At 30.3% G+C, this 27032-nt stretch overlaps 1 pseudogene; it reads left to right on the forward strand.

Annotated features, from left to right (window-relative positions):
- The first annotated feature begins 5708 nt into the window (after positions 1-5708).
- Positions 5709-27032, forward strand: part of LOC143245553 (chitinase-3-like protein 1 pseudogene) — a 72421-nt pseudogene continuing 51097 nt past the window's right edge.

Below are 27032 nucleotides of genomic sequence, written 5' to 3' on the forward strand. Positions count from 1 at the left end.
CGTTATAACGATAAAATTCTGGTTCAGTCCCTGAGGAGGGACACAGCACGGATAATCTGTTTTGAAGATGTGTGACTAATAATAAAACTAACAAACATAAATGTTATTTAATTTTATGGACCTCTATTTTTAACCTAAATATATAAGTAGCAGACTTGTATTACCTCCTGAACCTAGGGTGAGCTGCAGAACAAAACGAATGTTGTAGGTAGAGACTGTCGCATTTAAGCTGAAGGTGAAATAATTAGTAATCCCCATTCTGAAGACTTTAATAATACGTGAAAAAAGACGAATTTATAAAACTAACATTCGAGGTTCGTTTTCTATGTTAAAATTAAGTCAGTAGACCTGTCGTCATCTTCAACAAAGCATACATAAATATCTTTCGTAGTTTCTAAGCCTCAAGCTTATGGTCAAACCACCAGTAAATAAACAACAGAAAACACACACACAAGAGCTACAGGGTTTATACTGACGTCAGTAAACGTAGACGTTAAAAAACAACAACATCGGTTTGTTTACACTAAGTACACCTGTCACATTCAGTAACTTACCCTGTTTTAGTTAGGCATGTATTATGTAAAATTCACTTTCAACTTACAATCGTAAAACGTAAAATTAATTTTCAGAAATTTATCTATTTATATATATTTTTGCCAGAGTCAGGGCAGTCTCTCTACGTTCAGTTCTTTCGCATTTGATAATTAAACAATTACATTTTGGATATATTTAATATGTCATTTCCCATTTACCGTAAACATGGCGCAGAAAGAAACATTTTTAAAACAGACAGCCTATTTTTACTCGCTATCTGCACTTAGATGTAAAAATTTCTGCTGCTGTGTGTGCAAGATCGCACTGTTGATGACCCAAGGATGTGGAAGGCTAGGCTGTTGACCTAATTCAGAAAAATGGACAAGAAAGAGAGAGAAAGAGGTACTTACGTGGGGAAGAATATTGGGATAACGCCAACAATCTGAGGCCAAACTGAAGAACACATCTTTGTTTTAAAAAGTACAGGTTGATAAACCCTGAGGCGTGAGGTTTTTCTTTTATACAAACCCTGAAAGTAATTATATTGTAACATCTTGATAGTAAAACGTAATATAGATTTCAGAACAAATAGATGTGCACTCCTTTAGTGTCGTCAACTAAACAAAGAACGTGCAATTTAATTACCATTTGGAACGATTTGTTTGTTTGTTTGTTTTTGAATTTCGCGCAAAGCTACATGAGGGCTATCTGCGCTAGCCGTCCCTAATTTAGCAATGTAAGATTACAGGGAAGGCAGCTAGTCCGTTGACCGTTACATTATAACGCCCCCATGGCTGAAAGGGCGAGCATATTTGATGCGACGGGGATTCGAACCTGCGACCCTCCGATTACGAGTCGAACGTCTTAACCCGGCATGGCCCATACAAAACTACTTAATGGCTATTTATGTTTGTCGTCCCTAACTTAAAAATGGTGTATAGATGGAATACAGCTAGTAAACATCATCCACTGCAATCTTTTGAGCTAGTCATTATCAACGAGGAGTGGGATTGACCGTCACATATTAATGTACACGTAGATCTCGAGTTGAGTGTCCTAACCATCAGACAATGCCAGGCCCAGTTTAAATGTAACCGTGGTAGTTTCTTTCAAAGTGTAGTTCATTATCCTTACTATGTCACCATAAAGAGAGCAACAGTTATGATTGTAACAAGCCGGGTAGGGACCTTGGGTGATAGAAAACCGTAATACGCATATTAAGTCATGTCTGGTCTTAAAGCCAACGTAGGCCTTCTTTTAAAGAAAGTTTTAGGCAGTTTGTTGCCATGGTGAATAGTTTCACGGGAAAACGAAAGTATCCCCAAAAAAGGAAGGGTTGATTAAGAAATATTCTGTATATGAAAATAGTAGCGTGGTCCTGTGATGAAGACTAAAGTTGGAGACGACTCCTGATTCTCTCATGAGTCTAAACTGTGGTAGACAAAAGACAAGACGTGAAGCTGTTCTCGGTTGATTTTCCCCTCGGTAAACACAACACAGTTAGCCCACTGTATAATTAGCTTTGAGCTTAACAACAAACAAGTACTGTTGGTGAAAAATGGTGTAATTATTAATTCGTCATGGTTTAATATTTTTGTAAATATGCCACCGCAAGCGGAAGAACAACAAAGGACGAACCAATAAACAAGTATTTACCAGAATAACTGGAAGGTTAAAACAGTCCAAAGTTGTTTCCTTCATGTTAGTGAAGTATCTTACCATTCAAAGTTGTTTCTTCCAGTCTGTCTCGTTCACCGGTGGGAACAAAGAGCTGTGATGTCCGGTCTGTTGCTCCCATTTTCCATGAAAATCATACGCCATGACATTCACAAAATCCAGGTGGCTGGTGAATAAAGCAGGCAAAAAAAAAAAAGACTTTTGTGTCACAGTTTTAATAAGATATGAAAGTATGCTTAATACAATCCACTAAAATACGCTGAAGTACTTATTGGTTGGTAAGTGTAAAGTTGCTCAATGGACTGTATGGGTTGTGTGTACCACAGGAATCGAACCTGAATTGGTACGTTATGAGCTCTTAAGATTAACTCTGAGCGACCGCAGACCGATACAAAATAAAATCGTAAGCTATTGGAAGGATGTGGTAATAAAATTAATAATAATTCACGAACAATGGATGTGTTTTTATCACAGTGGAATCTGTAGTATCCAGATATAATGATGTCGCATTAGTAGAACAGTGTTAGAAACCAGCAGTTGAGGAGAAACAGTCTACATAGAGAGGGCATTATTTGTTTAGCAAGACAACGAGTTTTGTCACACAAAAGAAAAACAAACTCATGTTTTTGGGCAAAACATCACAGTTGGCTGCGTATAAATATACACAAATGAATCAAACCATTTTCTATTTTGAGTCTCTTGATGAAAGTTAACAAGTGTCTAATTGTGTGCCAATCGAAGATGGAGTATTCAGATAAAAGGTTACGACAAACCTAAATACGTTTTCATTAAAAGAGAAAAAAAGAGAGAGAAATATGTTTTCTATAGAGAAATCCAATTTAAAGAGAATAAAACTAACAACCTATTTCTGGATGTGTATCACAAATTACCTACGAGAGGTAAACAAAGTGGTTTACCGGTTCTTACGTCATTAAACAGTGGGTCAGTCAGTCAATTAAACTGCGTAGTGTCCCCATGTGAAAGTTTAGAAAATGACTAACTTTGTTAAAAGTCCAAGCGTAAGGGCGAGCAGAGGGGTGTGAATTGAAACAAAAAGAGAGAGAGAGAGAAAATATTTTAACTTTAATAGACTTTCGTAAGGACGTCAGATAGGTTTCTGTTGTACACAGATATTACAGATAGGCTTCTGTTGTACACAGATATTACTATTATTAGTATTTAATAGTGATAGTATCGAACATGGAGTAATGGCGATACCTAAACCATACTTCATTTCAAAATAAATTTATCTTAAAAACACTTTTTTATCACAACAAAAATACATCTGACTCTTTAAAGTTCGTAAAAGAATTAAAATGATATATTTTATGGAAAATATTTCGAAATTGTCTACTAAATTTGTGGCCTAAGCCAACTCTACAAGTTGAGAATGATTGTATTGGTGTTCACAATTCAAGATCTTGAATGAAACCTTGGTTAACTGGGTTGCCTGGTGAATTTTTACTTCTAAAGTTATACAATTAATAAATCAATAAATTTTTATCACAGGAATTTAGGGAAACATTTGAGGCTGAATCTATAGAACATCGCCTGCCCAAGCTAATGTTAACAGCAGCCGTTTCAGTGCAACAACCAATGTCCGCTCTGGTTACAACGTATCAGCCGTAACGACGTAAGAATATCTTTCTACTTTCTTCTTAAAAATTAAAATTTAATGAATTTGAAGGCTTATCTCGCTATGTTTTTAGTTATTTATGTTGCCGCCTTTGTAACTAAATGCACTTTAATTTTGAACACAATCTATTTACCAATTTGTTTCGTAGTATTACAAAGGATATATTGTTGGACCTAGGACGTAACACAAAAGTACCACGTTCATACATTATAAGGTGCTTTATAATTCCCGTTTCAACTTACAAGACATCATTTGAAAACAAATGTTTAATACAACAGTTTTTACCGACGTAGTTAACTTTCATTTTAAAGCATTTAGTGACTTTTCTTGTACGACATCATCACTAAGTACAATCCACGTCACGCCCTTGTGACTGGCAACATCACTAAGTACCATCCACGTCACACAATACCATTCATGTCACATCCTTGTGACTGGCAACGTCACTCATTACCATCCACGTCACATCCTTATGACTGGCAACATCACTAAGTACCATCCACGTCACGCCCTTGTGACTGGCAACATCACTAAGTACCATCCACGTCACGCCCTTGTGACTGGCAACGTCACTAAGTACCATCCACGTCACGCCCTTGTGACTGGCAACATCCCTAAGTACCAAAGCATAACCAAAAATGTGTTTGAAACAATCACTGATACGAAAGTCTCACATTTCATTTAAAAGTAATATGTATTTGAACCAAACCCTTTAGGGTTAGAGTTGTAACTTCTCATCAGACAAATAATAAAGCATAATATACATGAAATTGTTCTCCATTTGTTGATTTTTAATCCCGTTTCTGCTGCTGCTTTAAACGCACGCGGAATTTTTGCGAGCTGTACACTGTATACACACTCGCATTTAACTTCCTGAGGCGGATCGTACCATATACGGCAAATTAGCATTCAATGGGTTAAAAATAGTTAACTCTTAAAGCTGATGCTTGGGCAACTATGTTTCTTTGTCTTGAACTATATCGCTACCCCCTTTTTAAAATACACAAATTAAAACTTTTTTGGTTAATTAGTTTATTTGTTGAATTTCGCGCAAAGCTACACAAGGGCTGTTTGCGCTAGCCGCACCTACTTTAGCAGTGTAAGACTAGAGGGAAGGCAGCTAGTCATCACCACCCACCACCAACTCTTGGGCTACTCTTTTGCCAACAAATAGTGGGATTGACCGTTACATTATAACGCCCCCATGGCTGAAAGGGCGAGCATGTTTGGTGCTACTGGGATTCGAACCCGCGACCCTCAGATTACGAGTCGAGCGTCTTAACCCACCTGGCCATGCCGGGCCCTCTGGAACGAAGAGTAAAGCGACACCTTGAGCTTAGTGAACACGTAGGATTAAAATAAAAAATACAGAAAGTTGTAACATAAAAAAATATAGAAAGCTGTGAAGCTTTAAAGTTATATAGTAAATAACAGCCAATCTAACGTACAAAAAACAAAAGAAAGTGCACTAAGGGAAATATATTCGTGGTAGAAAACTGCACAGAATGAATGAATGCCACAGCGTATTGTATCCACCTAAAATGTATGCTATTCTTTCTTTTTCTATCATTGGACTTATGTTTCAACTATATGTTTCTTACTCTAGTTTTTACTACCCCGATTTAGGGAAGGAAATCCCTGTTGGCCCTAACCCTTCCTTATTTAGTAATTTCATAGTCCCAAATGGAAACAAACAATTTAGTGATATATTTACATGTAACATACGTACATTGGCAAAACGTTTCTCGTAATGTATTTTTTATCAGGTGCAAAAAGAAAACACAACAATAACAAAATAGTAAGAAACTAATATTTAAACATTAGGTCGTGACCACTATAATAAACTGGGATAAAAGACTATATGATAACTACAACAGATGACTCAGGTATGGAATTTTATGACCAAGTAGTGGCCCTGAAACAGAAGAACAAGAAGTTAAAAGTGTTATTAAGTGTTGGAGGTTGGATGACTGGATCGACGCCCTTTAGGAAATTGACGGAAAATACTTACAGGTAAGGCCTAGAGGACTGATAGTTTTATTTAGCAACAGGTGAGGCTTAGTGCACTGAGTGTTATGTTTAGCAACAGATAAGGCTTAGTTTACTGGCTTATAACTGGAAACAGGTAAAGCTTGGCTCAGTTCACTGGCAGATACATTTAGTAACAGGCAAAGCTTACCTCACTGACTGGTATATATAACAACAAGTAAGGCTTAACTAACTGATAAGTTTAACGCGTGGCATAAATTTCACACCCATTGTTTCTCACATTTACACCTATAATCTACATCGATATTGGATGTGAAAGGTGAAACAAGAACACCCTGACAATATAAAGGGGTATTCGTATTTTTGTTCGTGCCGAAAGATAACTCGTTATTTCTTTCTTTTTATGTGATATAAGATGTTCTTGACTAAATAATACGTGTAATACCACCCTGACATTATGTAAGCACATATTCTATTCAAGTAAATGCCATTTTTATTTACTTAGTTTTGATTTTATTACTTAAATTAACATGTGTTGAAAGAAATTATGAACATTTTGTCCATTGTCGTAACTAAATTTATGAAAATGTTACACGTATTAACAGAGAGGGGGCAAAAAACACAACTTGCAAGAATTAAGGGTTAAATACAGACTCAAACTTATTTAAACTAAAGACAGAAATTTTCATGACTAGATTATCATGTTTAAAGAACGCACAGAAACATTCAATATCTGATTCCCTTGTTTACAGAACGGACAAAACATTGAACATCTGATTCACTTGCTAAAAGAACGGAAAGAAACAATGAATATCTGATTCCCTTGATTAAAGAACGGAGATAAACATTGAATATCTGATTTCCTTGCTTAAAAATGGACAGAATTATTCTATATCCGATTTCCTTGTTATAAGAATGGACAGAAACATTCAATACCTTACTTCCTTGTTTGAAAAACGGACAGAATTATTCAATATCTGACTTCCTTGGTTAACGAACGGACAGAATTATTCAATATGTGACTTCCTTGCTTAAAGAACGGACAGAATTATTCAATACGTGACTTCCTTGTTTGAAGAACGGACAGAATTATTCAATACCTGATTCCCTTGTTTGAAGGACGGAAAGAATTATTCAATATCTGGCTTCCTTGCTTAAAGAAAGTGATAACTATCGATTATCTGAATTTCTTGCTTAAAGTACGGACATAATTATCCATTATCTGATTTTCTTTCTTAAAGATTTGTTTGTTTTTGTTTTGGAATTTCGCACAATGCTACTCGAGGGCTATCTGTGCTAGCCGTCCTTAATTTAGCAGTGTAAGACTAGAGGGAAGGCAGGTAGTCATCACCACCCACCGCCAACTCTTGGGCTACTCTTTTACCAACGAAAAGTGGGATTGACCGTCACATTATAACGCCCCCACGGCTGGGAGGGCGAGCATTTTTGCCGCGACTCGGGCGCGAACCCGCGACCCTCAGATTACGAAGCGCACGCCTTAACGCGCTAGGCCATGCCAGGCCCCTCTTTCTTAAAGAAAGGACAGAATTTTTTCAATATCTGGATACTTTGGTTAACGAAAGGACAGAATTATTCTATATGTAATTCCCTTGTTTAATGAACGGACATAATTATCCATTATCTGAATATCTTGTTTAAAGAAAGGACAGAATTTTTCAATATCTGATTTTCTTTCTTAAAGAAAGGACAGAATATTTCAATATCTGATTCCCTTGTGTAAAGAAAGGACAGAATTGTTTAAAAATTTGATTCCTTTGTTTAAAGACACGACGGATTTACTCAATGTCTGACTTCCTTGCTTAGAGAACAGAAAGAATTATTCAATATCTAACATCTTTTTGTGAAGAAAGGACAGAACTATTCAATATCTGATTCACTTGTTTACAGAATGGACAGAAACATCCAATATTTGACATCTTTGCTTCAAAACGGACATAATTATCCATTATTTGACTTTCTTGCTTAAGGAAAGTGATAATTATCCATTATCTGAATTTCTTGCTTAAAGAACGAACATAATTATCCATCATCTGATTTTTTCTTAAAGGAAGGACAGAATATTTCAATATCTGATTCCCTTCTCTAAGAAGGACAGAATTTTTCAATATTTGATTTTCTTGTTTAATGAACGGACAGAATTTTTAAATATCTGGTTTCCTTGTTTAAAGAAAGGACAGAATTATTCTATATCTGACTTCCGTGTTTGAAGAAAGGAGAAAAATATTCAATATCTGGTTCCCTTGTTTAAGGAAAGGACAGAATTATTCTATATGTAATTCCCTTGTGTAACGAAAGGACAGAATTATTCTATATGTAATTCCCTTGTTTAACGAAAGGACATAAACAATTAATATCTGACTTCCTGACGTGATGAACGGACAAAATTATTCAATATCTGATTTCCTTGTTTGAAGAAATGACAAAAATATTCAATACCTGGTTCCCTTGTTTTAAAGAAAAACAGGAATAATCAATATTTGATACCCTTTTTTCAAGAAAGGACAGAATTTTACAATATCAAAATCTCTTGCTTAAAGAAAGGACAGAATATTTCAATATCCGATTTTCTTGTTCAAAGAAAGGACAGAATTTATGAATATCTGGTTCCCTTGTTTAAAGAAAGAACAGAATTTTTCAATGTCTGACTTCCGTGTTTGAAGAAACGACAAAAATATTCAATATCTGACCTATTTGCTTAAAGAACGGACAAAATTATTCAATATCTGATTTCCATGGTTGAAGAACTGGCAGAATTTTTCAATATTTGATTTGTTTTTTTTAAAGAACGGACATAATTATACATTATCTGACTTTCTTGGTTAACGAAAGTGATAATTATCCATTATCTGAATATCTTGTTTAAAGAAAGGACATAATTTTTCAATATCTGATTTTCTCTCTTAAAGAAAGGACAGAATATTTCAATATCTGATTTTCTTTCTTAAAGAAAGGACAATTTTTCAATATTTGATTCCCTTGTTTAAAGAAACGAGAGAATTACTCAATATCTGACTTTCTTGCTTAGAGAACAGACAGAATTATTCAATATCTGACATCTTTGTGTGAAGAAAGGACAAAATTATTCAATATCTGATTCACTTATTTAAAGAAAGGAGAGAATTATTCAATACCTGATTCCCTTGTTTAAAAAAGGACTGAAATATTCAATATTTGATTTCTTTGTTTAAAGAAATGACAGAAATATTCATTATTTGATTCCCTTGTTTAAAGAAAGGACAGAATTATTCACTATCTGAGTTATTTCTTTGAATAATGAGCAGAATTATTCAATATATGATTTTTTGTTTAAAGAAACGACAGATTTATCAAAAATCTTTCTTGCTTGCTTAAAGAACGGACAGAATTAATCAATATCTGATTTTTTTGTTTAATGAAAGGACAGAATTATTGAATACCTGACTTCTTTCTTTGAAGAAACGGACAGAATTATTCAATATCTCATTTCCTTGTTTAATGAACGGACAGAATTATTGAATACATGACTTCTTTCTTTGAAGAAACGGACAGAATTATTCAATATCTCATTTCCTTGTTTAATGAAAGGACATAATTATCCATTATCTGACTTTCTTGCTTAAAGAACGGACAGAATTATCCATTATCTGACTTTCTTCCTTAAAGAAAGGACAGAATTTTCAATATCTGAAATCCTTGCTTAAAGAATGGACAGAATTATTCAAGATATGATTCCGTTGTTTAAAGAAAAAACAAAATTATTAAATATCTGATTCCTTTGTTTAAGGAATGGACATAATTTTTCAATATCTGATATCCTTGTTTACGGAATGGAGAGAAACATTCAATATGTGACATCTTAGCTTTAAAACGGATATAATTATTTAATATTTGACCTATTTGCCTAAAGAACGGATAGAATTATTCAATATCTGATTTCCTTGTTTAATGAACGGACATAATTATCCATTATCTGACTTTTTTGCTTAAGAAAAGTGATAATTATCCATTATCTCAATTTCTTGCTTAAAGAACGGACATAATTATCCATTATCTGATTTTCTTTCTTAAAGAAAGGACAGAATATTTAAATATCTGATTCCCTTCTCTAAGAATGGACAGAATTTTTGAATATCTGATTTTCTTGTTTAAAGAAAGGACAGAATTTTTCGATATGTATATCCCTTGTTTAATGAAAGGAGAGAAACATTTACTATCTGACTTCCTGGCTTAATGAACGGACAAAATTATCCAATATCTGACTTTCTTGTTTGACGAAAGGACAAAAATATTCAATATCTGGTTCCCTTGTTTAAAAAAAACCCAGGAATAATTAATATTTGATACCCTTTTTTCAAGAAAGGACAGTATTCTACAATATCAAAATCCCTTGCTGAAAGAAAGGACAGAAATATACAATATCTGATTTCCTTGTTTAAACAAAGTAGAGAAATATAGAATATCTGATTCCCTTGTTTAAAGAAAGTATAGAAATATTCAATATCTTATTCCCTTGTTTAAAGAAACGACAAAAGCATTACAACTTAACACGCTTGGCCATGCCGGGCCTACAATATCTGATTACCTTTTTTATAGAAAAGAGAGAATTATTCAAACTCTAAATTCCTTGTTTAAAGAAAGGAATATTTATTCAATATTTGGTTCTTTTCTTTAAAGAAAGTAAAGAAACATTCACCACCTGACTTCCCTGCTTAACGAACGATCAGAATTACTGAATATCTGAATTCCTTCTTTAAAGAACGGTCAGAATTATTAAATATCTGACTTCCTTGTTTAAAGAACGGTCAGAATTATTGAATATTTGACTTTCATGTTTGAGGAACTGTTAGAATAATTAAATATCTCACTTTTTTGTTTGAAAACGGGCAAAATTATTCAATATTTGATTCCCTTGTTTAAAGAAAGCGTAAAAATATACAATGTCTGATTTTCTTGTTCAAACAAACGCATGAAATATTCTAAATCTCATTCTGTTGTTCAAAAAATTGAGAGAAATATTGAACATCTTATTTCCTTGCTTAAACAACGTACGCAATTAAAAATATCTGACTTCCCTGTTTGAAGAACGGAAAAACATTCGACATCTGATTCCCATGTTTAAAGAACGGAGAGAATCATTGAATATCTGAATTCCATCTTTGAACAAAGGTCAGAAATATTCAATATCTCATTCTCTTGTTTAAAGAAACGACAGATTTTACAATATATGACTTTATTGTTTAAAGAAAAGAAAGAATTATTGAATATCTGAATCCCATCTTTGAAGAATGGACAAAATTATTCAATATCTGATTCCCTTGTTTAAAGAAAGGGCAGAATTAATTAATATCTGATTTCCAAGTTTAAAGAAAGGACAAAATTATTCAATATCTGATTTCCTTGTTTAAAGAAAGGACACAATTATTCAATATCTGATTCCCTTGTTTAAAGAAAGGGTAGAAATACACAATATCTGATTCCCTTGTTCAAACAAAGGTCAGTAATATTCAATGTCTCACTTCCTTGCTTAAAGATCGGATAGAATTATTAAATATCTGATTTCCTTGTTTGAAGAAGGATCAAAATATTCAATACCTGATTTTCTTGTTTAAAGAAAAGATAGAAATATTCAATATCTGATTCACTTTTTTGAAGAAAGGACAGAATTATTCAATATCTGATTCTTTTGTTTAAAGAAAGGTCAGAAACATTGAATATCTGACTTCCTTGTTTAAAAAACTTTCAGAATTATTGTATATTTGACTTTATTGTTTGAAGAACTGTTAGAATTATTAAATATCTGACTTCGTTGCTTGAAGAACGGACATAATTATTGAATATCTTTTTTCTTTTTTAAATAAAAAGAGATAATTCTAGAATATCTATATCTCTTGTTTAAAGAAAGGACAGAATTATTCAATATCTCATTCTCTTGTTTAAAGAAACGACAGATTTTACAATATCTGATTCCCTAGTTTAAAGAAAGGACAAAAATCTAAAAATATCTGATTCCCTTGTTTAAAAAAAGGATAGTATTATTCAATATCTGACTTCTTTGTTTAAGGAACTGTCAGAATTATTGAATATCTGGATCCCATCTTTGAAGAATGGGCAAAATTATGGAATATCTGATTCCCTTGTTAAAGAAAGAACAGAAACAATCCATATCTAATTCCCTTGTTTAAAGAAAGTTCAGAATTATTCAATATCTGTTTCCATTGTTTAAACAAACGACAGAATTATTCAATATCTGATTCCCTTGTTTAAACAAAGAAGAGAATTTTTCAATATCTGAATCGCTTGTTTAGAAAAAGGAGATAATTATTCAATATCTGAATCTTTTGTTTTAATAAAGTACAGAATTATTCAATATCTGATATCCTTCTTTAACGAAAGGAAAGAATTCTTCAATATTTCATTACCTTCTTTAAAAAAATGACAGAATTATTCAAAATCTGATTTTTTTGTTTCACGAAAAAATAGAATTATTCAATATCTGATTCCTTTTTTATAATACCTAATTATGGTACATAATATTTGAATATATGATTTATTTGTCTAAAGAAAGGAAAGGAACATTCACTATCTGACTTTCTTGCTTAACGAATGGTCAGAATTATTAAATATCTGACTTTTTTACATAAAGTAAAGACAGAAACATTCAATATTTGACTTCCTTGTTTGATGAAAAGAAAAAACATTCAACATCTGATACCCTTGTCTAAAGAACGGACAGAATTATTGAATATCTGAATACCATCTTAGAAGAAAGGTCAGAAATATTCAATATCTCATTCTCTTGTATAAAGAAACGACAGATTTTACAATATCTGATTCCCTTGTTTAAAGAAAGGACAGAATTATTCAATATCTGATTCCCTAGTTTAAAGAATGGTGATAATTATTCAATATCTGAATCACGTGTTTTAATAAAGTACAGAATTATTCAATATTTGATATCCTTCTTTACTGAAAGGAAATAATTTTTCAATATTTTATTACCTTGTTTAAAAAAATGTCAGAATTATTCAAAACTGAATTTTTTGCTTCACGAAAAAATAGAATTATTCAATATCTGATTCCTTTTTTAGAGAAGGGACATAATTTTTCAATATATGATTTGTTTTTTTAAAGAAAGTAAAGAAACATTCACTATCTGACTTTCTTGCTTAACGAACGGTCAGAATTATTGAATATCTGACTTCCTTACATAAAGTAAAGACAGAAATATACAATATCTGATTCCCTTGTTTATTCAAAGGACAGAATTATTCAGTATCTGATTCCCTTGTTTAAACAAAGGACGGAACTATTCCATATCTGACTTCCTTGTTTGAAGAACGGACAAGATTATTCAATATCTTATTCCCTTGTTTAAAGAGAGGAAAGTATTATTCAATATCTGATTCCCTTGTTTATAGAGAGGAAAGAAATATTCAATATCTGACTTTCTCGCTTACAGAAAGGATAGAATTATTCAATATCTGATTCTTTTGTTTTATGAAAGGTCAGCAATTTTCAATATCTGATTCCCTTGTTTAAAGAAAGGTCAGAAACAATGAATATCCGACTTCCTTGCTCAAAGAACGGTCAAAATTATTAAATAACTTACTTTTTGGCTTGAAGAACGGCTATAATTATTGAATATCTGACTTCCTTGTTTGGAAGACGGACAGAATTATTGAATATCTTTTTTTCTTGTTTAAAGAAAGGAGAGAATTCTACAATATGTAAATCTCTTGTTTGAAGAAAGGAGAGAATTATTGAATATCTTTTTTTCTTGTTTAAATAAAGGAGAGAATTCTACAATATCTAAATCTCTTGTTTCAAGAAAGGAGAGAAATATTCTATATCTGACTTACTTTCATAAAGAAAGGACAGAAACATTTAATAATTAATTCCCTTGTTTAAATAAAGGACGGAATTATTCAATATCTGATTTCCTTGTTTGAAAAAAGGACAAAATTATTCAATATATGACTTCCTTTTGAAAAACGTACAAAAATATTCAATATCTGATTTTCTTGTTTAAAAAAACGTTTATAAATATTTAATATCTGATTCCCTTGTTTAAAGAAAGGACAGAATTATTCAATATCTGACTTATTTGCTTAAAGAACTTAATTATTCAATACCTGACTTTCTTTTTTAAGGGAAGGACAGAATTATTCAATATATGATTCTCTTGTTCATAGAAAAGACAGAATTATTCGATATCTGATTTTCTTGTTTAAAGAAAGGATAGAATTTTTCAATATTTGATTCTTTTGTTTAAAGAGAGTAAAGAAACATTCACTATCTAACTTTCTTGCTTAACGAGCAGTCAGAATTATTGAATATATGACTTCCTTGTTTGAAGAACGGACAGAATTATTGAATATCTAAATTCCATCTCAGAAGAAAGGTCAGAAATATTCAATATCTCATTCTTTTGGTTAAAAAAACGACAGATTCTACAATATCTGATTCCCTTGTTTAAAGAAAGGACAGAATTATTCAATATCTGATTCCCTAGTTTAAAGAAAAAAGAAATCTACAATATCTTATTCCCTTGATTAAAGAAAGGAGAGAATTATTCAATATCTGACTTTTTTGTTTAAGGAACGGTCATAATTATTGAATATCTGTTTTTCCTGTTTAAAGAATAGAGAGAATTCTACAATATCTAAATCTCTTGTTTCAAGAAAGGACAAAAATATTCAATATATGACTTTATTGTTTAAAGAAAGGACAGAATTATTGAATATCTGAATCCCATCTTTGAAGAATGGGCAAAATTATTCAATATCTGATTCCCTTGTTTAAAGAAAGAACGGAAACATTCAATATCTGATTCCTTTGTTGAAGAAAAATCAGAATTATTCAATATCTGATTTCCTTGCTTGAAGAACGGACACAAATATTCAATATTTGACTTTCTTGTTTAAAGAACGGTGAAAATTATTGAGTATCTGAATCCCATTTTTGAAGATAGAAAGGATTCTATAATATCTAAATCTCTTCTTTCAAAAAAAGACAAAAATATTCAATATCCGACTTCCTTGTTTGAAGAACGGGCAAGAATATTCAATATGTTATTCCCTTGTTTAAAGAGAGGGAAGAATTATTCAATATCTGATTCCTTTGTTTATAGAGAGGAAAGAAATATTCAATATTTGACTTTCTCGCTTACAGAACGGATAAAATTATGCAATATCTGATTCTTTTGTTTTATGAAAGGTCAGCAACATTCAATATCTGATTTCGTTGTTTAAAAAAAGGTCAGAAACATTGAATATCTGACTTCCTTGCTTAAAGAACGGTCAAAATTATTAAATATGTGACTTCCTTGTTTAAAGAACGGACAGAATTATTTAATATCTTTTTTTCTTGTTTAAAGAAAGGAGAATATTCTACAATATGTAAATCTCTTGTTTTAAGAAAGGAGAGAAATATTCAATATCTGACTTCCTTTCATAAAGAAAGGACAGAAACATTTAATAACTAATTCATTTGTTTAAATGGATAACCGAATTATTCAATATCTGATTCCCTTGTTTTAAGAAAGCACAAAATTATTCAATATCTGATTCCCTTGTTTGAAGAAAGGACAAAATTATTCAATATATGACTTCCTTGTTTGAAGAACGGACTAAAATTTTTAATATCTGATTTTCTTGTTTAAAGAACGTTTAGAAATATTCAATATCTGATTCCCTTGTTTAAAGAAAGGACAGAATTATTCAATATCTGACTTTCTTGTTTAAGGAAAGGACAGAATTATTCGATATCTGATTCCCTTGTTTAAAGAAAGGATAGAATTTTTCAATATATGATTCTTTTGTTTAAAGAGAGTAAAGAAACATTCACTATCTAATTTCTTTGCTTAACGAACAGTCAGAATTATTGAATATCTGACTTTTTTGTTTGAAGAACGGTCAGAATTGTTCAATAAATGACTTCTTTGCTTAAAGAACTTAATTATTCAATACCAGTCTTTCTTGTTTAAGGGAAAGACAGAATTATTCAATATATGATTCCCTTGTTGATAGAAAAGACAGAATTATTCGATATCTGATTCTCTTGTTTAAATAAAGGACAGTATTATTCAATATCTGATTCCCTTGTTAGAAAAGAGAGAAATATTCAGTATCTATTTCCCTTGTTTAAAGAAATGACAGAATAATTCAATATCTGACTTCTTTGCTCAAAGAACGTTCAGAATTATTCAATAAATGACTTCTTTGCTTAAAGAACTTAATTATTCAATACCTGTCTTTCTTGTTTAAGGGAAGGACAGAATTATTCAATATATGATTCCCTTGTTGATAGAAAAGACAGAATTATTCGATATCTGATTCTCTTGTTTAAATAAAGGACAGTATTATTCAATATCTGATTCCCTTGTTAGAAAAGAGAGAAATATTCAGTATCTGTTTCCCTTGTTTGAAGAAAGGACAGAATTATTCAATATCTGACTTCTTGGCTTAAAGAACGTTCAGAATTATTCAATAACTGACTTCCTTATTTAACAAATACCAAATCCGATTTCCTTGTTTAAAGAAAGTACAGAAATATACAATATCTGATTCTCTTGTTTAAATAAAGGACAGTATTATTCAATATCTGATTCCCTTGTTTAAAGAAAGTACAGAAATATACAATATCTGATTCTCTTGTTTCAATAAAGAACAGTATTATTCAATATCTGATTCCCTTGTTTAAAGAAAGCGTTTAAACAAGAGTTCAAACAAACGCAAGAAATACTCAATATATCATTCTCTTGTTTAAAGAATCGAGATAAACATTCAACATCTCACTTCCTTTCTTAAACAACAGATAGAATTATTTAATATCTGACTTCCTTGTTTGAGAAAAAGAAAAAAACATTCAACATCTGATTCCCTTGTTTAAAGAACGGACAGAATTATTGAATATCTGAATTCCTCCTTAGAAGAAAGGTCAGAAATATTCAATATCTCATTCTCTTGTTTAAGGAAACGAGAGATTCTACAATATCTGATTTCCTTGTTTAAAGAAAGTACAGAAATATACAATAACTGATTCTATTGTTTAAATAAAGGACAGTATTATTCAATATATGACTTCTTTGCTTAAAGAACTTAATTATTCAATACCCGACTTTCTTGTTTAAGGAAAGGACAGAATTATTCAATATATGATTCCCTTGTTTATAGAAAAGACAGAATTATTCGATATCTGATTTTCTTGTTTAAAGAAAGGATAGAATTTTTCGATATATGATTCTTTTGTTTAAAGAAAGTAAAGAAACATTCACTATCTAACTTCCTTGTTTAACGAGGAGTCAGAATTATTGAATATCTGAATTCCTTGTTTGAAGAACTGTCAGAATTGTTCGGAATCTGATTCCCTTGTTTCAGGAAAAGAAAAAACATTCAACATCTGATTCCCTTGTTTAAAGAAAGGACAGAATTATTCAATATCTGACTTCTTGGCTTAAAGAAAAGACATAATTATACCAAATCTGATTTCCTTGTTTAAAGAAAGTACAGAAATATACAATATCTGATTCTCTTGTTTAAATAAAGGACAGTATTATTCAATATCTGATTCCCTTGTTAGAAAAGAGAGAATTATTCAGTATCTGTTTCCCTTGTTTGAAGAAAGGACAGAATTATTCAATATCTGACTTCTTGGCTTAAAGAACGTTCAGAATTATTCAATAACTGACTTCCTTATTTAACAAATACCAAATCTGATTTCCTTGTTTAAAGAAAGTACAGAAATATACAATATCTGATTCTCTTGTTTAAATAAAGGACAGTATTATTCAATATCTGATTCCCTTGTTTAAAGAAAGCGTTCAAACAAGAGTTCAAACAAACGCAAGAAATACTCAATATCTCATTCTCTTGTTTAAAGAATCGAGATAAACATTCAACATCTCACTTCCTTTCTTAAACAACAGATAGAATTATTTAATATCTGACTTCCTTGTTTGAGAAAAAGAAAAAAACATTCAACATCTGATTCCCTTGTTTAAAGAACGGACAGAATTATTGAATATCTGAATTCCTCCTTAGAAGCAAGGTCAGAAATATTCAATATCTCATTCTCTTGTTTAAGGAAACGAGAGATTCTACAATATCTGATTTCCTTGTTTAAAGAAAGTACAGAAATATACAATAACTGATTCTCTTGTTTAAATAAAGGACAGTATTATTCAATATATGACTTCCTTGTTTGAAGAACGGACAAAAATATTCAATATCTGATTTTCTTGTTTAAAGAACGTTTAGAAATATTCAATATCTGATTCCCTTGTTTAAAGAAAGGACAGAATTATTCAATATCTGACTTTCTTGTTTAAGGAAAGGACAGAATTATTCAGTATATGATTCCCTTGTTTTTAGAAAAGACAGAAGTATTCGATATCTGATTCTTTTGTTTAAAGAAAGGATAGAATTTTTCAATATATGATTTTTTTGTTTAAAAAAAGTAGAGAAAATTCACTATCTAACTTCCTTGCTTAACGAACAGTTAGAATTATTGAATATCTGACTTCCTTGATCGAAAAACGGTCAGAATTGTTCAATATCTGTTTCCCTTGTTTAAAGAAATGACAGAATTATTCAATATCTGAGTTCTTTGCTCAAAGAACGTTCAGAATTATTCAATAACTGACTTCCTTGTTTAACAAAAGGACAGAATTTTTCAATATCTGATCCCCTTGTTTAAAGAAAAGACATAATTATTCAATATCTGATTCCCTTGTTTAAAGAAAGTACAGAAATATAGAATATCTGATTCTTTTGTTTAAATAAAGGACAGTATTATTCAATATCTGATCCCCTTGTTTAAAGAAAGCGTTCAAACAAGAGTTGAAACAAACGCAAGAAATATTCAATATCTCATTCTTTTGGTGAAAGAAACGATAGATTCTACAATATCTGATTCCCTTGTTTAAAGAACGGACAGAATTATTCAATATCTGATTCCCTAGTTTAAAGAAAGAACAGAAATCTATAATACCTTATTTCCTTGTTTAAAGAAAGGACAGAATTATTTAATAACTGACTTCCTTGTTTAACAAAAGGATAGAATTTTTCAATATCTGATTCCCATGTTTAAAGAAAGGACAGAAATATTCAATATCTGACTTTCTTGTTTAAAGAAAGGATAGAATTTTTCGATATATGATTCTTTTGATTAAAGAAAGTAAAGAAACATTCACTATCTAACTTTGTTGTTTAACGAAGAGTCAGAATTATTCAATATCTTATTTCCTTGTTTGAAGAATGGACACAAATATTCAATATCTCTTTTTCTTGTTTAAATAATAGAAAGAATTCTACAATATCTAAATGTCTTGTTTCAAGAAAGACAAAAATATTCAATACCTGACTTTCTTGTTTAAAGAACGGAGAGAATTATTGAGTATCTGAATACCATCTTTGAAGAATAGAAAGAATTTTATAATATCTAAATTTCTTGTTTCAAGAAAAGAAAGAAATATTCAATATCTGACTTCCTTGTTTGGAGAACGGACAGAATTATTGAATATCTGACGTCTTTGCTTTAAGAACTTAATTATTCAACACCTGACTTTCTTGTTTAAGGAAAAGACAGAAGTATTCGATATCTGATTCTTTTGTTTACAGAAAGGATAGAATTTTTCAATATATGATTCTTTTGTTTAAAGAAAGTAAAGAAACATTCACTATCTAACTTCCTTGCTTAACGAACAGTCAGAATTATTGAATATCTGACTTCCTTGTTTGAAGAACGGTCAGAATTGTTCAATATCTGATTCCATTTTTTAAAGAAAAGAGACAATTATTCAGTATCTGTTTCCCTTGTTTAAAGAAGGAACATAATTTTTAAATACATGATTTGTTTTTTAAAGAAAGGAAAGAAACATTCACTATCTGACTTTCTTGCTTAACGAACGGTCAGAATTATTGAATATCTGACTTCCTTACATAAAGTAAAGACAGAAATATACAATATCTGATTCCCTTGTTTATTCAAAGGACAGAATTATTCCATATCTGACTTCCTTGTTTGAAGAACGGACAAGATTATTCAATATCTTATTCCCTTGTTTAAAGAGAGGGAAGAATTAATCAATATCTGATTCCCTTGTTTATAGAGAGGAAAGAATTATTCAATATCTGATTCTTTTGTTTTATGAAAGGTCAGCAACTTTCAATACCTGATTCCCTTTTTAAAAGAAAGGTCAGAAACATTGAATATCTGACTTTTTTGCTGAAAGAACGGTCAAAATTATTAAATATCTGACTTTTTTGCTTGATGAACGGCCATAATTATTGAATATCTGACTTCCTTGTTTGGAAGACGGACAGAATTATTGAATATCTTTTTTTCTTGTTTAAAGAAAGGAGAGAATTCTACAATATGTAAATCTCTTGTTTGAAGAAATGAGAGAATTATTGAATATCTTTTTTTCTTGTTTAAAGAAAGGAGAGAATTCTACAATATCTAAATCTCTTGTTTCAAGAAAGGAGAGAAATATTCAATATCTGACTTACTTTCATAAAGAAATGGCAGAAACATTTAATAACCAATTCCCTTGTTTCAATGAAGGACGGAATTATTTAATATCTGATTCCCTTGTTTTAAGAAAGCACTGAATTATTCAATATCTGATTCCCTTGTTTGAAGAAAGAACAAAATTATTCAATATATGACTTCCTTGTTTGAAGAACGGACAAAAATATTCATTATCTGACATCTTTGCTTAAAGAACTTAATTATTCAATACCTGACTTTCTTGTTTAAGGGAAGGACAGAATTATTCAATATATGATTCCCTTGTTGATAGAAAAGACAGAATTATTCGATATCTGATTCCCTTGTTTAAAAAAGGGTAGAATTTATCAATATATGATTCTTTTGTTTAAAGAGAGTAAAGAAACATTCACTATCTAACTTTCTTGCTTAACGAACAGTCAGAATTATTGAATATCTGACTTACTGGTTTGAAGAACGGACAGAATTATTGAATATCTGAATTCCATCTTAGAAGAAAGGTCAGAAATATTCAATATCTCATTCTCTTGTTTAAAGAAACGACAGATTCTACAATATCTGATTCCCTTGTTTAAAGAAAGGACCGAATTATTTAATATCTGATTCTTGTGTTTAAAGAAAGGACAGAAATATTCAATATCTGACTTCTTTGCTTAAAGAAATTAATTATTCAATACCTGACTCTCTTGTTTAAGGAAAGGACAGAATTTTTCAATATATGATTCCCTTGTTTATAGAAAAGATAGAATTATTCGATATCTGATTTTCTTGTTTAAAGAAAGGATAGAATTTTTCGATATATGATTCTTTTGTTTAAAGAAAGTAAAGAAACATTCACTATCTAACTTCCTTGTTTAACGAAGATTCAAAATTATTGAATATCTGAATTCCTTGTTTGAAGAACTGTCAGAATTGTTCAATATCTCATTCTCTTGTTTAAGGAAACGAGAGATTCTACAATATCTGATTTCCTTGTTTAAAGAAAGTACAGAAATATACAATAACTGATTCTCTTGTTTAAATAAAGGACAGTATTATTCAATATATGACTTCCTTGTTTGAAGAACGGACAAAATATTCAATATCTGATTTTCTTGTTTAAAGAACGTTTAGAAATATTCAATATCTGATTCCCTTGTTTAAAGAAAGGACAGAATTATTCAATATCTGACTTTCTTGTTTAAGGAAAGGACAGAATTATTCAGTATATGATTCCCTTGTTTTTAGAAAAGACAGAATTATTCGATATCTGATTCTTTTGTTTAAAGAAAGGATAGAATTTTTCAATATATGATTTTTTTGTTTAAAAAAAAGTAGAGAAAATTCACTATCTAACTTCCTTGCTTAACGAACAGTTAGAATTATTGAATATCTGACTTCCTTGATCGAAAAACGGTCAGAATTGTTCAATATCTGTTTCCCTTGTTTAAAGAAATGACAGAATTATTCAATATCTGACTTCTTTGCTCAAAGAACGTTCAGAATTATTCAATAACTGACTTCCTTGTTTAAAAAAAGGACAGAATTTTTCAATATCTGATTCCTTGTTTAAAGAAAAGACAGAATTATTCAATATCTGATTCCCTTGTTTAAAGAAAGTACAGAAATATTCAATATCTGATTCTTTTGTTTAAAGAAAGGACAGAATTATTCAATATCTGATCCCTTGTTTAAAGAAAGCGTTCAAACAAGAGTTGAAACAAACGCAAGAAATATTCAATATCTCATTCTTTTGTTTGAAAGAAACGATAGATTCTACAATATCTGATTCCCTTGTTTAAAGAACGGACAGAATTATTCAATATCTGATTCCTAGTTTAAAGAAAGAACAGAAATCTATAATATCTGATTTCCTTGTTTAAAGAAAGGACAGAATTATTCAATATCTGACTTCCTTGTTTAACAAAGGACAGAATTTTTCAATATCTGATTCCCATGTTTAAAGAAAGGACAGAAATATTCAATATCTGACTTTCTTGTTTAAAGAAAGGATAGAATTTTTCGATATATGATTCTTTTGATTAAAGAAAGTAAAGAAACATTCACTATCTAACTTTGTTGTTTAACGAAGAGTCAGAATTATTCAATATCTTATTTCCTTGTTTGAAGAATGGACACAAATATTCAATATCTCTTTTTCTTGTTTAAATAATAGAAAGAATTCTACAATATCTAAATGTCTTGTTTCAAGAAAGACAAAAATATTCAATACCTGACTTTCTTGTTTAAAGAACGGAGAGAATTATTGAGTATCTGAATACCATCTTTGAAGAATAGAAAGAATTTTATAATATCTAAATTTCTTGTTTCAAGAAAAGAAAGAAATATTCAATATCTGGCTTCCTTGTTTGGAGAACGGACAGAATTATTGAATATCTGACGTCTTTGCTTTAAGAACTTAATTATTCAACACCTGACTTTCTTGTTTAAGGAAAAGACAGAAGTATTCGATATCTGATTCTTTTGTTTACAGAAAGGATAGAATTTTTCAATATATGATTCTTTTGTTTAAAGAAAGTAAAGAAACATTCACTATCTAACTTCCTTGCTTAACGAACAGTCAGAATTATTGAATATCTGACTTCCTTGTTTGAAGAACGGTCAGAATTGTTCAATATCTGATTCCATTTTTAAAGAAAGAGACAATTATTCAGTATCTGTTTCCCTTGTTTAAAGAAGGAACATAATTTTTAAATACATGATTTGTTTTTTAAAGAAAGGAAAGAAACATTCACTATCTGACTTTCTTGCTTAACGAACGGTCAGAATTATTGAATATCTGACTTCCTTACATAAAGTAAAGACAGAAATATACAATATCTGATTCCCTTGTTTATTCAAAGGACAGAATTATTCCATATCTGACTTCCTTGTTTGAAGAACGGACAAGATTATTCAATATCTTATTCCCTTGTTTAAAGAGGGAAGAATTATTCAATATCTGATTCCCTTGTTTATAGAGAGGAAAGAATTATTCAATATCTGATTCTTTTGTTTTATGAAAGGTCAGCAACTTTCAATACCTGATTCCCTTTTTTAAAGAAAGGTCAGAAACATTGAATATCTGACTTTTTTGCTGAAAGAACGGTCAAAATTATTAAATATCTGACTTTTTTTTGCTTGATGAACGGCCATAATTATTGAATATCTGACTTCCTTGTTTGGAAGACGGACAGAATTATTGAATATCTTTTTTCTTGTTTAAAGAAAGGAGAGAATTCTACAATATGTAAATCTCTTGTTTGAAGAAAGGAGAGAATTATTGAATATCTTTTTTTCTTGTTTAAAGAAAGGAGAGAATTCTACAATATCTAAATCTCTTGTTTCAAGAAAGGAGAGAAATATTCAATATCTGACTTACTTTCATAAAGAAATGGCAGAAACATTTAATAACCAATTCCCTTGTTTCAATGAAGGACGGAATTATTTAATATCTGATTCCCTTGTTTTAAGAAAGCACTGAATTATTCAATATCTGATTCCCTTGTTTGAAGAAAGAACAAAATTATTCAATATATGACTTCCTTGTTTGAAGAACGGACAAAAATATTCAATATCTGACTTCTTTGCTTAAAGAACTTAATTATTCAATACCTGACTTTCTTGTTTAAGGGAAGGACAGAATTATTCAATATATGATTCCCTTGTTGATAGAAAAGACAGAATTATTCGATATCTGATTCCCTTGTTTAAAAAAAGGGTAGAATTTATCAATATATGATTCTTTTGTTTAAAGAGAGTAAAGAAACATTCACTATCTAACTTCCTTGCTTAACGAACAGTCAGAATTATTGAATATCTGACTTACTGGTTTGAAGAACGGACAAAATTATTGAATATCTGAATTCCATCTTAGAAGAAAGGTCAGAAATATTCAATATCTCATTCTCTTGTTTAAAGAAACGACAGATTCTACAATATCTGATTCCCTTGTTTAAAGAAAGGACAGAATTATTTAATATCTGATTCTTGTGTTTAAAGAAAGGACAGAAATATTCAATATCTGACTTCTTTGCTTAAAGAAATTAATTATTCAATACCTGACTCTCTTGTTTAAGGAAAGGACAGAATTTTTCAATATATGATTCCCTTGTTTATAGAAAAGATAGAATTATTCGATATCTGATTTTCTTGTTTAAAGAAAGGATAGAATTTTTCGATATATGATTCTTTTGTTTAAAGAAAGTAAAGAAACATTCACTATCTAACTTCCTTGTTTAACGAAGATTCAAAATTATTGAATATCTGAATTCCTTGTTTGAAGAACTGTCAGAATTGTTCAATATCTCATTCTCTTGTTTAAAGAAACGAGAGATTCTACAATATCTGATTTCCTTGTTTAAAGAAAGTACAGAAATATTCAATATCTGATTCTCTTGTTTAAATAAAGGACAGAATTATTCAATATCTGACTTCCTTGTTTGAAGAACGGACAAAAATATTCAATATCTGATTTTCTTGTTTAAAGAACGTTTAGAAATATTCAATATCTGATTCCCTTGTTTAAAGAAAGGACAGAATTATTCAATATCTGACTTTCTTGTTTAAGAAAGGACAGAATTATTCAATATCTGATTCCTTGTTTTTAGAAAAGACAGAATTATTCGATATCTGATTCTTTTGTTTAAAGAAAGGATAGAATTTTTCAATATATGATTTTTTTGTTTAAAAAAAAGTAGAGAAAATTCACTATCTAACTTCCTTGCTTAACGAACAGTTAGAATTATTGAATATCTGACTTCCTTGTTTGAAAACGGTCAGAATTGTTCAATATCTGTTTCCCTTGTTTAAAGAAATGACAGAATTATTCAATATCTGACTTCTTTGTTTAAAGAACGTTCAGAATTATTCAATATCTGACTTCTTGTTTAAAGAACGTTCAGAATTATTCAATATCTGACTTCCTTGTTTAACAAAAGACAGAATATTTGAATATCTGATCCCTTGTTTAAAGAAAAAAAAAAAAACATTCAATATCTGATTCCCTTGTTTAAAGAACGGACAGAATTATTCAATATCTGAATTCAATCTTGGAAGAAAGGTCAGAAATATTCAATATCTGATTCTCTTGTTTAAAAAACGAGAGATTCTACAATATCTGATTCCCTTGTTTAAAGAAAGGACAGAATTATTCAATATCTGATTCCCTTGTTTAAAGAAAGGACAGAAATATTCAATATCTGACTTCTTTGCTTAAAGAACTTAAATATTCAATACCTGACTTTCTTGTTTAAGGAAAGGACAGAATTATTCAATATATGATTCCTTGTTTATAGAAAAGACAGAATTATTCGATATCTGATTTTCTTGTTTAAAGAAAGGATAGAATTTTTCGATATATGATTCCTTTGTTTAAAGAAAGTAAAGAAACATTCACTATCTAACTTCCTTGTTTAACGAAGAGTCAGAATTATTGAATATCTGAATTCCTTGTTTGAAAAACTGTCAGAATTATTCAATATCTGATTCCCTTGTTTAAGAAAAAGAAAAAAACATTCAATATCTGATTCCCTTGTTTTAAGAAAGGACAGAATTATTCAATATCTGACTTCTTGTTTAAAGAACGTTCAGAATTATTCAATAACTGACTTATTTGTTTAACAAAAGACAGAATTTTTCAATATCTGATCCCTTTGTTTAAAGAAAAGACATAATTATTCGAAATCTGATTTCCTTGTTTAAAGAAAGTACAGAAATATTCAATATCTGATTCTCTTGTTTAAAGAAAGGACAGAATTATTCAATATCTGATTCCTTGTTAGAAAAGAAAAGAATTATTCAATATCTGTTTCCTTGTTTGAAGAAAGGACAGAATTATTCAATATCTGACTTCTTGTTTAAAGAACGTTCAGAATTATTCAATATCTGACTTCCTTGTTTAACAAATACCAAATCTGATTTCCTTGTTTAAAGAAAAGTACAGAAATATTCAATATCTGATTCTCTTGTTTAAAGAAAGGACAGAATTATTCAATATCTGATTCCCTTGTTTAAAGAAAGTACAGAAATATACAATATCTGATTCTCTTGTTTAAAGAAAGGACAGAATTATTCAATATCTGATTCCCTTGTTTAAAGAAAGCGTTCAAACAAGAGTTGAAACAAACGCAAGAAATACTCAATATCTCATTCTCTTGTTTAAAGAATCGAGATAAACATTCAACATCTCACTTCCTTTCTTAAACAACAGACAGAATTATTTAATATCTGACTTCCTTGTTTGAGAAAAAAAAAAAACATTCAACATCTGATTCCCTTGTTTAAAGAACGGACAGAATTATTGAATATCTGAATTCCTCCTTAGAAGAAGGTCAGAAATATTCAATATCTCATTCTCTTGTTTAAAGAAACGAGAGATTCTACAATATCTGATTTCCTTGTTTAAAGAAAGTACAGAAATATACAATAACTGATTCTCTTGTTTAAATAAAGGACAGTATTATTCAATATATGACTTCCTTGTTTGAAGAACGGACAAAAATATTCAATATCTGATTTTCTTGTTTAAAGAACGTTTAGAAATATTCAATATCTGATTCCCTTGTTTAAAGAAAGGACAGAATTATTCAATATCTGACTTTCTTGTTTAAGGAAAGGACAGAATTATTCAATATATGATTCCCTTGTTTTTAGAAAAGACAGAATTATTCGATATCTGATTCTTTTGTTTAAAGAAAGGATAGAA

The sequence above is a fragment of the Tachypleus tridentatus genome, chromosome 2, assembly GCF_004210375.1.
Source record: "Tachypleus tridentatus isolate NWPU-2018 chromosome 2, ASM421037v1, whole genome shotgun sequence".
In the NCBI taxonomy this organism is placed as follows: Eukaryota; Metazoa; Arthropoda; class Merostomata; order Xiphosura; family Limulidae; genus Tachypleus; species Tachypleus tridentatus.